The sequence below is a fragment of the Balaenoptera borealis genome, assembly GCF_965194805.1.
Source record: "Balaenoptera borealis genome assembly, chromosome: 13".
Taxonomy (NCBI): domain Eukaryota; kingdom Metazoa; phylum Chordata; class Mammalia; order Artiodactyla; family Balaenopteridae; genus Balaenoptera; species Balaenoptera borealis.
Genome location: NC_138870.1, coordinates 35,994,605 through 36,009,517, shown reverse-complemented (window position 1 = coordinate 36,009,517; position 14,913 = coordinate 35,994,605).

Here is a 14,913-nt window from a genome sequence, read left to right as displayed (position 1 = left end):
AAACACATGAAAGAATGCTCAACATCATTAATCATTAGAGAAATGCAAATCAAAACTACAATGAGATATCCTCTCACAAAGGTCAGAATGGCCATCATCAAAAAATCTACAAGCAATAAATGCTGGAGAGGGTGTGGAGAAAAGGGAGTCCTCTTGCACTGTTGGGGGGAGTGTAAATTGATACAGCCACTATGGAGAACAGTATGGAGGTTCCTTAAAAAGCTAAAAATAGAACTACCGTATGACCCAGCAATCCCACTACTGGGCATATACCCTGAGAAAACCATAATTCAAAGAGTCATGTACCAAAATGCTCATTGCAGCTCTATTTACAATAGCCAGGACATGGAAGCCACCTAAGTATCCAATGACAGATGAATGGATAAAGAAGATGTGGCACATATATATAATGGAATATTACTCAACCATAAAAAGGAATGAAACTGAGTTATTTGTAGTGAGGTGGATGGACCTAGAGACTGTCATACAGAGTGAAATAAGTCAGAAAGAGAAAAACAAATACCGTATGCTAACACATATATGTGGAATTAAAAAAAAAATGGTCAGAAGAACCTAGGGGCAAGACGGGAATAAATATGCAGACCTACTAGAGAGTGGACTTGAGGATACAGGGAGGGGGAAGGGTAAGCTGGGACAAAGTGAGAGAGTGGCATGGACATATATACACTACCAAACATAAAATAGATAGCTAGTGGGAAGCAGCCGCATAGCACAGGGAGATCAGCTCGGTGCTTTGTGACCACCTAGAGGGGTGGGATAGGGAGTGTGGGAGGGAGGGAGATGCAAGAGGGAAGAGATATGGGGACATATGTATATGTATAACTGATTCACTTTGTTATAAAGTAGAAACTAACACACCGTTGTAAAGCAATTTTACTCCAATAAAGATGTTTAAAAAAAAAAAGAATGAAAAGAGGAAATGAAACAGGAAATATTCAAGATAATTTCCCAGAATTAAATACATGAGTCTCCAGACTGAAAAGGCTCGTTGAGTGTCCTCAATAAAGAGTGAAAGAGACCTATATCAGGATATTTATGATGAAATTTTAAAACACTAAGGACAAAGAGGAAATCCTACAAGCTTATGTGAGGTAAAACAGAAACAGGTGTATTGCAAAGCAACAGGAATCCCAATAGTGTTAAAAGAAAAAGGACCAACACTGTCAAAATTCCACATTGGCCAAAATCAATTAAAGTAGAATAAAGATATTTTCAGGATTTCAATACCCATGAAAATTTCATGTACACAATTTTTTTGAAAAGCTACTAGAGCAAATGTTCTCCCAAAACAAGAAGGTAAACCCAGAAAGGACTACAAAGAATCCAAGAACCCAGGAAAGAAGTCAAAGGAATCCCCAGAATTATGGTCCAAGATGATTTAATAGTAATAACTGGGCATCAGACCCAGAGAGTCAGAGGCTCAGACTAGGGCAAAAGAGCAGAGGGCCCCAGAGAGATGTCTTCAAAAGGCAAGAAACTGATAGAATTCCTGATGTACTTGGATGTGTTAAGAGAATACTACACCTCTGACAAAGATTTTGGGGAAGAATGAATACATGAAAAAGGAAGAAAGTACAAGACAATTATCATATCTAGAAAGGACAAGAACTTTTCACAAAAAAAATAAACTTACCATAGAATGCTATATGACTCATCTGTGAGTTGCATTTGCATGAGAACAATAATGTAAATACTGAATACTGATCTAACCAAAAATGATGATTTAACTACACAATAGCAGGAATTCAACTGATAATATCAAATGGCAATCTAAGCCTGTTATTTTAGAAACACAAAGGAAAACACCAAAAGAAACAACTAGAATAGTTTAAAATGCTGTCCCATGGAGTAAGAATCTGGTATGTGATGTAGAGAGGGAAAGAAGACAGCTGTTTTGTTTCAAATGAGGTAATATTGGTAAAGTATTTAGTAGAGCATCTGGCATATAAGAAGAGCAATCTTAGTGTTTGATGAATGAATGAATGAATAAAATTTTGTAGTAAGTCTAGTAGAACTATTTCTCGTTTTAATTTGAATATGTGTATATATTTAAATATAAAATTTTGATTGAATTAAAAAGTTAAAAAGTCTAAGAAATGAATAAAACATGGTAATAATGTTTTGAAGTTATTATACCACATTTTTCAAGATCTGAAAACAGCCCACTTTTGTAGCTTCATCTTGTCATTCCCTTTCCAAATATCTTATTCAACTGCCCCTACAAAACACCCACCCTTTCCCTAACATCCTGTGCACTTTTATATTTCTCTGCTCTTCCCATACCGTTTTTGATGGCTAGAATCTTCTCCTCAAACCCCATCCCACTCCCCATTCTGCAATCTTTACCTTCAACAAAAGCCTGGAAAACTCCTGTAAGGAGTTTATACGAGTCAAAGGTCACATCAGCCCTCCTGAACCTTCCCTCTCTCCTCCAAGCAGAATCAGTCCCTCTACCCATCCTGTTAAATTGTAATTATTTCTATAAGTGTTTCTACCCTATGAGTCTAGGCACTTCTCGTAAGTAGCATCTCCATCTCAGGCGACTTTATACGCCGGGGATTACCTGGATACTATGTTTTTAATAAGTATTTAATGAATGAACTAAGAGTGCTAAATAAGTCAGAGTAGAAGTAAATTAACAAGAAATATACACAAGAAATAACAACAAACCAAGCTGGCTGACAACAACCATTCTCAAACGGAACAGTGATATTTTCTGAGAGATTTACCACTATCAAGGTCTCTTTTACCCACTATCAAAATATCAACAATTTGGGGCTTCCCTGGTGGCGCAGTGGTTGAGAATCTGCCTGCCAATGCAGGGGACACGGGTTCGAGCCCTGGTCTGGGAAGATCCCACATGCCGCGGAGCAACTAGGCCCGTGAGCCACAGCTACTGAGTCTGCGCGTCTGGAGCCTGTGCTCCGCAACAAGAGAGGCCGCGATAGTGAGAGGCCCGCGCACCGCGATGAAGAGTGGCCCCCGCTTGCCGCAACTAGAGAAAGCCCTCGCACAGAAACGAAGACCCAACACAGCCAAAATATATATATATATATCAACAATTTATGGGATTATAAACATTTTCCTACATTTTAAAAATTGAGTTCTCTCTCTAAATCTACTGTGAATATGAATTTTTTTCAAATAGCTTATTTAATTCTTTTGAACTTAAAAAAATTATCCATACAACAAACTGTTGCTGCTAATTCAACTCAATGTGCATATGTGTGTGCGCACGCATGTGGTTTTTTTTCCTTAACTAGTCTTCCTGGTGTTTCCAGAAAAGTTTCATGAATTGTACCTAGACTTGAAACTAAGCAAAGGAGATCAGTGTAGATAATGATCAATCACTGACTTTCAACACCTTTTAAATGAGGTCATCCATACAGGAATTGGAAATCATATGTAAATTTTGCCCTCAGTAGTAAACTAGGGCAAGAAGGCTAGTATTACTTCTCTACCTATGCAAACTTTTCTGACTTTTTATGATTCAAGGTTAAAATATTTTCTGCTTAAATAATCTCCTTTGTCTTAAATTCATAATTTGCTCAAGCCATAAGAAGATATATGACCTCTCTCTCCTAGTTTCACTTCTCTTTACCATTATTTTAACCAGTGGTGGCCAAGACAATACACGCCCTTCCTATGTACTGTAGCGTCGGGCTGCACACCCCAGACTGTTTCCACTCCTAATTAGACTGGACTGATTCTTTCACTCTTCATAAACAAACAGAGATCTGAATGAAGTTGGTGAGTATTTTTAAATGCTCAAGGTATCTGTGTTCAAACAAATGTCAATATTGTACTAGTTAGGAAGAGTTTTGCCTGAGTAGATCTTCAAAGTATTTGCAAATTGCACAATGTATTTATGTGGGTATGTATTGACAATTATTTGTTCAGTCAACAAACACTTCTTGAGCAACTTCTGTGTCCAGACACTGTGTCAGAAACTAGGATTATAATCATGAATTAGATCTAGCCTTGTACCAATAGAATTCACAGTCCAGTGAGAGAGAAAAACACAAATTAGATCACCACAATGCTGGGGGTAAGAATCATATTAGATGTTTTCGTGGGCCGCTTAGGAGGAGCAGTTAACTCAGTTTTGGAGAATAAAGAAATTCTTCCAAAAGAGATCATGTTTAAGTTAAGGACTGAAAAATGAGTAGGAAGTTGAAAGTGGGAATGAGGGGGTAAGCGGGAGGTTCTAGGAAAAGAGAACATTATGTTCAAAAACCTGAAGGCAAAAATATGTCACTTTTGGGGAAAAAGCAAGTAATCCAGTATGGCTAAAGCACAGCATTGGGGGCTGGGCAGTGAGTGGAGCTCAGCTAGAGAAGGAAGCAGGCACCACAGCATGAAGGGTCGATTCTGAAGGTGATGGAAAGCCACAGACAGCTTTATGTAGAACCAGTGCATGATCACATTTGCTTTACGGAAAAAAATCTGCATTGTAGAGAACAGATGATGGGAGAAGGCAAAACAAACCAGAGCTGTTTTCAGTTATCCGGGGAGAACAAAACGGGGACCCCTAATGGGGAGCTATGACACTGGAGCAAAGAAGACAGATTTGCAATATTATTAATGAGGGAGATTTAGCGGGAGTTGGTGATTATTGAATGTAGGAGCATAAGGAGAGCGGTATTCTGAATAATTCCCAGGTTGTTGCTTGGGCATCTAGGTACCACTCACACTTCTTTGCAATGGTGGGGAGTGGGGAGGATTTGGGTGCCCTGGGAGGTATGCAAGCAGGTATATTTAATAGGTACTCTGGGTATGGCATTCCCTCCAGAGAGCTCTCTGGGCAACAGTTAAATACTGGAATCATCTGCATGAATTTAAGTCCCTGATCCCTTGAGCATCAGAGTTGAAAAACTGTTCCAATTCCAAGGCATTTAGTTATGTTCATAAAGCAGATAATTTGTCAAGTTCCCTTTGGCAGCTCCCAGTCATGTTCAAATACCTCCCCTAAAAACACACCACAGATACTCAATAATAATACTTCTCTGCAAACACCGACAATACTTCCAGAAGATTTCAGAAGGCATTCAGGAACAATATCAGAAAATTCTCATTAAGCACCTTTATGTGTGAAGCGCTCTGCTGGTTTGGAAGTTGCAGAGATGAATATAACTCAGGAGCTGCCTTGGAAGCACTCACAGTGCAGCAGGTTGATAGGCAATTAAAAAATCATTAGAGCAATGTAATTAGGATAATCAAGGTGCTAAAAGAGCAAGGAGGAGAAAGCCTGGAACAATCAGTGAAGGCTTCATGATAGTGGAAGCTCTTGAGCTAAGTCTTAGGAGTGAGTTATCCGGCAACTCAGATAAGAGGCTTAGAGCAGAGAAGAGAAAAGGATCCAGGAACACAAAACAGTCTTGTACATTTAACATCTAGCAAATAGAAGGTAGCTCAGGATGCCAGGAAGGAAGCAACGTATAAGGGGTCACATCACAAATGATCATGTGTGCCATAGTAAGGATCAGGAGGAATGCCTATGGGAAGCTGCAAAGTTCCAGGTGAAAAATTCTAAGAGCCTGAACTAAGACAGGGACAGAGAAAATGGATGCAAATTGGAGAGAGACAAGAGAGTAGAAATGGAAAATTAGATATAAGAATGTTAGACGTATAACAAAATTATAACTACCCAGCAGCCAGAAAAAAAAAATTTACATTTATGTTCATTACAGTAAGTTTACTCTTAGAGGAAGTTAGAAATGCTTGGAATGGGGTCTGAACTTTTGAAATTGATGCCAGTGAGGTCAACTACAACCTACTGCCCAATCTCCTTTGACCCTGCTTATCAACAATGGGGCAAGTTGGAGCTAATGTATTATACAAAGGTCTTATAATGCAGCATCATGGAGTAAAAATACATATGATCCTTGGGGCTTGAGGACCTGGCCTTGAAAGCTGCCCCCTCTACTGACTTTTTGACCTTAAACTCCTACAAGCATGATACTGATGATGACCTTTACTCCTTGTGTATCACCAGGGAGAAGGAAAAGATGTTTGCGCATGTGTGCATACATGATGGTGTGTGTGTACATGTAAGCTGGTAAAATGCACACAAAAGACAGTTGCTTTAATTTTTACAGGGCACTATCACTGTAGAGAACCAAATTCAAGAGTCCATAACTGGAAAGTGACTCACAACTCCTGTCCCGCCATGCCCAGGTGTCTCGTGTTACTCAAAACCAACATCCTTAAGCCAACTTCACAGCTGGTTTCAAACACTGGATGTTTTAATCACCTTAATAATTGGGGGGATATTGAATAGTTCCTTAACAAAAAAGACACCAAAATTAAGTATATTGGATGACAAATACAATGAGGAAAATTAAAAGAGCTTTTCTGAGTCCATGGTTATGGCTTTATTCCCAAAGGATGCAGTTGGAAAATCTCACTCAAGTTATCCACAGACAACATATGTATATATGCATGTTTTACAGTTCTTTCTACAAATAGTATTATTGCCTTTACCAGAACTTGCATGCATAATGTTATCTGATGGTCTTATCTTTCCCAAGAGTTTAATTCCTATCTTTAAAGATTCCTAAAAGTCACTAATGTTGAAAATACGTACATACACACATGCATAACTATGTTCTTCCCAGTTCAGAAACACATGTGCCTCTTTCTTTTGCTGCTACCAACAACTTCTCCTCCCAGGCTTTATGCTTTCTTGGACTTTCATCACTGGAGCTGGCATTTACCCTCAAGCTGACATTTCAACGTCAACCCACCAGGTGTCCACAGTCCTCTCTCCCATGACACTCCTGGAGCAGATGGTGCAAATGGCCTGGCACATATATTCTGATTCATTGCAAAAACCAAACTGCCAGACTGCTGACTAGTTTGGCAAGAAAAGGAGAAAATTGTTGCTAAAAAAACTATTATGAATTATCCTTCATGTGGTGACTTTGGATTTGTCCCTGCTTAAAGATCATTAGTAACTTATTTAACCAGATTAAATGAAAGCATTTAGAGGAGTTCCCTGTTTGCAAAGATGGCCATAGGTGGCAGGAACTTGCCCATACAGAACAAGAGGCAAAAAATAGGAAGTCAAAACAAAATCATATCAAGTGCAACATGTCAAAAGAATTTTTTTTAATTGCACAGGAACAGTAAAAGTTGGTTTTTGTTTGGGGGAAGAGGGGGGTGGTCTTTTTGACTTCCTGATACTATTCCAAAATGTCTAATACAAAACTGTGTTTTAATAATATTATTAGTCTATAATATTTAAAAATTATATTTTAAAGATATTTTATAAGACAGTTATTTTGTACAAAGTGCTTCTTACTTTTTGCCCATTTGGAAATGTAATGGAATTCTACTAGGCAAATACACACACACACACACACACACACACACACCTAAATGTTTACTTCTGTGAGTTAAAGCCTTGGGATATAATCCCCTGTATCACTTCCAGTATTTTACTCTAATCTTACTCTGGGTTATTTTGAGGTCTGTGATCTCCCAGTCCTTCCAGTAGGATCTCTGCTGCCTCTCTATCTAGTTCAGCCACACCACTTCCTACCCCATGTTTCAGTCATCAGCCACAGAATTCTGGAATGAACCATAATACCAGAAACATAGGGGTGTCTAGATTCAGTGTCCTCCTACTCTTGGTCATAAGGCCCATCCTATGCCACTAGGCTCCTGACTTGGGGCCCCTGCCCTCCTGGGGGGATCCTGGCCAGACACTTTCCAGGGCAATTTGAGTTTTAAAGTCCATATATCAATATATAAGCCTATTCCCAGTTTCCTTTACCCAAAGTGGCCAGTTGACTAAGTTCTCAGCATGCATCACAGCTGAGCACCAGGGATAAAAAGAAAATCTTAAAAGCAGCCAATAAATAAAAAAGGTAAGTTACATAAAAAAGGAACAAAGGTAAAGATGACAGCAGATTTCTCATCAGAATTAGTGCAGGTGAGAAAAGAGTATAGCAACATCTTTAAGGTACTGAAAGAAAAAAACTGTCAATTTGGAATTCTGTGGAAATGACTTTCAAAAACAAAAGTGAAACACTTTTTCAGACATACAAAAGTTGAAAGAATATATCACCTGTCAACCTACACTACAAGAAATGTTAAAGGAAGAATGGATCTGTATAAAGGATGAAGAGCACTAGGAATGGTAGCTACATGGTAAATATATAAGATGTTTTTATTATTATTTAAACCTTTTTAAAAGGTGATTGGTGGTTAACCAAAAATAATAACAGCATAACATATATAAAAGTAATATGTATGCCAACAATAACACAGATGTTGGAAAGGGATAAATGGAAGTACACTGTTGAAAGGTTCTTTTACAATTCATACAGTGGTTTAATATCACTTGAAATAGATTGTGATAAGTTAAAGATGCATACTGTAAATCAGAAAACAACCACTGAAATAAAAACTAGAATAAGCCAGAAAATGAGATAAAATGGAACCTTAAAAAAATTTAGTTAATTCAAAAGGTAGAAAAGGAGGACAAAGGAAACAAAGAACAAATGGGACAAACAGCTAGAAGATAGATTTAAACCTAATTGTATTAATAACATTAAATGCAAATGGTCTAAGTACCTCAATTAAAGGACAGAGACTATAAAATTAGATTAAAAGCAAGACCCAATTTTATGCCCACTAAGAAATGCGCTTTCAATATAAAGACACATTCAGGTTAAGAATAAAGGGTTGGAAAATGCTAACTCAAATTGAAAGATTTCAGAGCAAAGAATATTACTGATAAAGAAGTTGTTTCATAATAATAAAAAGGGGTCAATCCACCAACAGGTGCATAAACATTTAAGCACCTAATAGCAGAGCTTCAGCATGAAGTAAAAACTGATAGAATTCCAGGGAGAAATAGACAGATTCGTGCTTAGAGAGATTTCAATACACATCTCTCAGTAATTGATAAAAACAAATAGAAAATCGTAAGCTTATAGAAGACACTATCAACAAACTTGATCTAATTGACATTTATAGAGCACTCCACTAAACAACTTCAGTATATAAATTCTTTTCAAGTGCCCAGGAAAATTTTTGAAGATAGATCATCTTCTGGGTCATAAAACAAGTCTCAGTAAATTAAGAGATTTTAATTCATACAAAGTATATTCTCTGACCAGAATGGAATTAAATTAGAAATCAATAACATAAAATTACATGGAAAATCCCCGACTATTAGGAAACTAAATAATACACTTCTAAATAACCAGTGAACTATAGAAGAAATCAAAAGGGAAATTAGAAAGTATTGTCAACTTTGACAATATGAAAATGAAAATGAGGACATATCAATATTTGTGGGACAAAGTAGGATTTATAGGGAAATTTATAGCATTAAATGTACAGCATTAAAAGCATCTCTATAGAAGAAAAGGTTGACAAATTCAATTTCATCAAAATTAATGTCTGCTCTTTTAAAGATACTGTTAAGAGAATGGAAAGACAAGCCACAGAATGGGAAAAAAAAAAATTTGCAAAGCATATATCTGACAAAGAACTTGTACCAAGAATACACAAATAGCTTGCAAAACTCACTAATAATAAAGGAACACAATTTTCAAAAATAGGCACTATTTGAATAGACACTTTGCCTGAGAGGTTTTATATATAGCAAATAAGCTCATGAAAAGATTCTTTACATTATGAGTCACTAGGAAAATGCAAAATGCCACAATGAAATAGCACTACACATCTGGCAGAATGACTAAAATTGACAAGTCTAACCATGGCAAATGCTTGAAGGACATAGAGGAACTGCAACTCTCATACATTGCCAGTAATAATGCAAAATTGTACAATCACTTTGGAAAACAGTTTGGCAGTTTCATAGAAAGTTAAACGTGCACCAACCGTATCACCCAACCATTCCACTCCTAGGTTTTTATCTGAGAGAAAAGAAAACATATGCCCATAAAAAGACTTGTGCATGAATGTTTATAGCAGATTCATTTCAATAACCAAAACCTGGAAACACCTAAAATGTCCACCAATGAATGAATGGATAAACAAACTGGTATATCCACTCGGCAATAAAAAGGAAGGAACTATGGATAGACACTCCATGGCGAATCTTGAAATAATTATGCTGAGTAAAGAAGCCAGAAATAAAAAGAGTATGTGCTCTATCAATCTCTTTATATAAAACTCTAGAAAATGTAAACTACCCCATGATGACAAAAACAGGTCAGTGGTTGCCTGGCGATGTGGCAAAGTATTGGGGGGTTCACATGAAAGTTTTGAGAGTGATGGATGTATTCATTATCTTGATTGCAGTGATGTTTTCTTGGGTGTATATATAAGTCAAACTCATCAAATTGCACACTTTAAATACGTGCAGTTTATTATATGTTGATAATGCCTAAACATTTTAGAAAACATGGTTGGAAAGGGCACATGCACCCCAGTGTTCACTGCAGTGCTGTTTACAATAGCCAAGACATGGAAGCAACATAAATTTCCATCGACAGATGAATGGATAAAGAAGATGTGGTACATATATACAATGGAATATTACTTAGCCACTAAAAAGAATGCCATTAGCAGCAATATGGATGGACCTGGAGATTATAATACCAAGTGAAGTAAGTCAGACGGAGAAAGACAAATATCATACGATATAGCCTAGATGTGGAATCTAAGAAAAAAAATTATACAAATGAACTTATTTACAAAACAGAAACAGACTCACAGACTTAATGAATTTATGGTTACCGGGGGGAAGAGAGGAGGATAGATTGGGAGTTTGGGATTGACACATTCACACTGCTATATTTAAAATAGATAACAAACAAGGACCTATTGTATAGCACAGGGAACTCTGCTCAATACTGCAATAAACTAAATGGGAAAAGAATTTGAAAAAGAATAGACACATGTATATCTATAACTGAATCACTTTGCTGTACACCTGAAACTAACACATTGTTGATCAACTATACTCTGATATAAAATAAAAATTTTTTAAAAAACAACAAAAAAAGTTTTTTTTTAATTTAAAAATAAATTAAAAATAAACAACACATCTTTGCTCATCAAATACTGTCTTAGGATGGATGGCTCCTTCCTCCTCCTTTCCATCCTGTGTGGGGTAGTGATGGAGCTTGAATATGCCCACTTCCTCAAATCCATTAAAGCACAAATTAATACTGTGAGTGCACCAAGCATTCAAGGTAAATGGTCCATCCCTTCATAGTCCTGAGTGTAATTCAATCTGGCTAAGCTCCCACCATCAGGGATTGCAGGAAAGACAATTGAATCATTTTGATGGAAAATTTCCCTTGCTGTCTGTGATTCTCAGGAACACAGAGATTTGCACAATCCTGAAACATTGAGGAAGCTTCGGGTCCTCAGTTCATCCTGGCTGCTGCCCCTGGGGTCTTCTGTCCTAGGTCGCCAGGATCCCCTCCAAGATGGCAGCTACCACCCTTCCAAAAAAAAGAAAAAAATACCACCGCAGACCACCACAGCTTTGATCAAGGTCCTACCAGGCAATATTGAAATCAGTATTAGAGATCATCCAATTCAATGGTTTTCAAGCTAGACCCTGAGGAGTTTCCTTGGGGCCTGCAGATGGATAGTTGGGGCTCTACACATCTTCATCCTTTATATTTTTTTAATTTAGAAATGAATCACTGGAACTTAGTGAATGTTCAACTTTAGGAGATAATAGCAAGCTGCTTTCCAAAGTGGTTGCCCTGATTACACCAGCAACGTGTACACTCAGGTCCTCTCCCACTCTTGGTATTATTAAATTTAAAAATTTTTGCCATTTGAGTGTAAAGTTGTTGCCAGGGAAAATATTGATTTGCATTTCCTTGATCACTAACAATGCTGAGTATTCTTCTCAACCCTAAGGTCTAAAATATAATCACTTATATTTTCTACTAAGGATTCAGAAGCTTTGTTTTTGACATGTAAGTTTATAATCTATCATCTTTCCCAACATTAAGGTCTAAAGGAGATTTACCTAGAATTTCTACTAAAAATTTTAAAGTGTTTTCTTTTTTTGGAAGGGGAGGTTGTTTTTGGCCTTTAAATCTTTAATCTGGAGCTGATTTTTTTTCTTTTCTTTGATCATGGTCACTGTCATCCTTTCATCATATCAGCAATCATTTGTTAAACACTTGGTGCCAAGCACTGCATTGAAATGCTTGAATAGCAATTTCAAAAGAATAACACTAATAGCAGGTAACAGTTATTGAGTTATTCTGTGTCAGGCACTGTCCTAACCAACTTACAAAGAGCACCCTAATCATTCTTCACCATGTTGCTGTGAGATAGAGCCTATTCTTAACCCTATTTTAAAGAGGAGAAAAGTGAGATTTCGACAGGCCAATTTACTCCATGACCTCACGAGCTAGTGAGGAGCAGAACGGGGGTGTGGCTTCTGTTGGACCCCAGAACCTGTGCTGTCTCCCATTAAGGGTTTCTGTCTCTCCCTTTTTTTCCATTTTTGGGAACACTGTCTGCTATTGGCTATTTTTTGGTCATTATTTTGTAATCAAAGATGGAATATTTGATTCATGTGAGACCTAAAGATGTTTTCATTTTTTCCCTTTCTCAAGGCATTATCAAAATCAGAAGTTTAGAAGAGGGACGCTTGGGACTCTACACACCATCATTCTTTTTAAACCAAGCATTTTGTCCTTTACCTGTCTATCATATTGGGCTTCCTTTTAAGCTGTCATCAGAAGGAAGAAGTCTGTTGCTTCAGAAAGTTTGGAAATTACTGATCTAATATAAACCTCTCATTTCATGGAAAAGGAACTATGGTCCAGAAAGGCAAAGTGACTTGCTTAAAGGCACACGGAGCTAGAGTGAGACCAGACTCAGGGCTCCCAGATCGCCCATCTCGTGTTCTCACAAGTGCAATCCACTGCGTCTCTTTGGAACTCCTGCAGTAAGGTTGGCAAATGGAGATGTTTCCAGCTGAAGAACCTCAAAATGAGGCTCTTGAGTGTTCTTTGGTAAGTAGAAACCTTATCTTGAACCAGCCCAAATGATGGAATTTTTCTAGTATGTTATAGATAGACCCTTGTGCTAAATGAGATATAAAAAAAGGGCTAGGGCTGTGTTGAATTGTATTCCTTTGTTCATTTTTTCAACTCCACGGAATGTTGTATGAATACTATGGAATATATCAAAAAATTTCTTTGACTTATTTAAGTAAATCATGAGAAATATGTCAACATAAGTTAGTGGTTAAGAGTATAGGTGTTGAAATTGGTCAGGTTCAAATTCCAGCTCTTGTTTGTCAATGGACAATTCACTTAGCTTGTCTCAGCCCCTTTGCTCATCTTCAAAATGGAACTATAAAGCATTTCCTGCAGTGAGTTGCCATGAGGATTTGATAACACAGGACAGGTGTTGCATTTATTGTGGTGACTAGAACATGGTGAGAGAGAGAGAGAAAAGGCATAGATGAAGCTGGAATATTAGATTGGGAGGCATATCTCTACTTGTCAAAGTAGGTGTTATTAATATTCTCCACTGCAAGAAGAAAAGGTAAAGAATAAGAGTAGGAACAGATGTGTGTCCTAACCATAAGCACTTAAAACAAAAACTGAAATGAAAATTTTGAGTGGTATTTGGAATAACAGGTATCTTAAGAACAAGAACCCTGCCAAGCTGAACACCTGACAAGTAGCATCCAGACCTAAGTTTTAGCATATCTTTTTGTCAAAGAACAAAACACCTAGAGCTGAGAGTCCCTATGAAATATGCCAATCTGACCATACAGCCCTGATGCTTACATTTCCACTACTAGAGTCCTTCACCTGCTATCCCATGGACACCCCCAGATGCAGAGTGCCCAGTCCCCAAATATTTATTCTTCATGCCTCCTCAGTCACTGCCCACTGCACAACTCACAAATCCTGCTTCTCCCCCTGTATTCTCTCCCTCCCTTGTGGCCTCACTGTGGCGGTGACTGCTTCCCCATGACAGAAATCTGGGAGTCATCCAGATTTCTCTCTCCCCTCACATTCAACCATATCTCCAGATTCTGTCCACTTCCCATCTGACTCTGTCTTCTCTGTTTCATCATGTCTTCAATCTTCTTAATTATGGATGGTACCTGATATATGAGTGATAGCTTCCTAATTGGTCTCCCCCTGTCCAATCTTGTCCTCTTCTAAATCACCTCTACAAGGCTCACAAGTATCTCTGAATTATAAGGACAACCAAGTCACTGCTTTAATGATCCTTTGATGCTTCCCCATTATCTATAAGATAAACACAAGCTCCTAGTGGCCTAAAAACTGCTTCCCAAAATGGCTTTTACTTGACTCTCCAGTCACTCAGCTATCCTACCCTCTCTCTCCCATCTTTATGCTCCAGCAACAACAAATTCTAAATTTCTAATTACTGCAACATACTATACATTTGTGCCTTGGACATGCAATTCTTTCTGCCTGGAATTCCCTCCTCCTTTTGTCCATCTAGTGAGCCAAATCGAGTCTTCCATGATACACACCATGCACTGGTTCCCACACAAAGTTAATTACCCTAGTGTTGATGTGTATACTGTTGCCCATATCAGGCTGTACTCTCAGCATTTGCTTATAAGGACTTTCCATCACACTTACTGCCAACAGCTTATTCATCTACACAGCCTCAGTCCCTAACCCAGTGCCTGGCATGTGGTAAGAGCTTAATCTGTCTTCATCCAATGTGATTGTTTACTGACCCTTAATTCTCTTCATGTTTATACAGATAATTTTTCAGGATCTATTCTGGGAATTTTTACATGCCCTGGTTATAATGCCTGATAGAAATCAACTTTGAAATAAAACATCTTCTTCATTTCAAAATAGAAGAATTGAGGGGCTGAGAATTTGGAAAGGGAACATTGAGTCAAACATCAGAGTAAAAGCACTCCAGGGC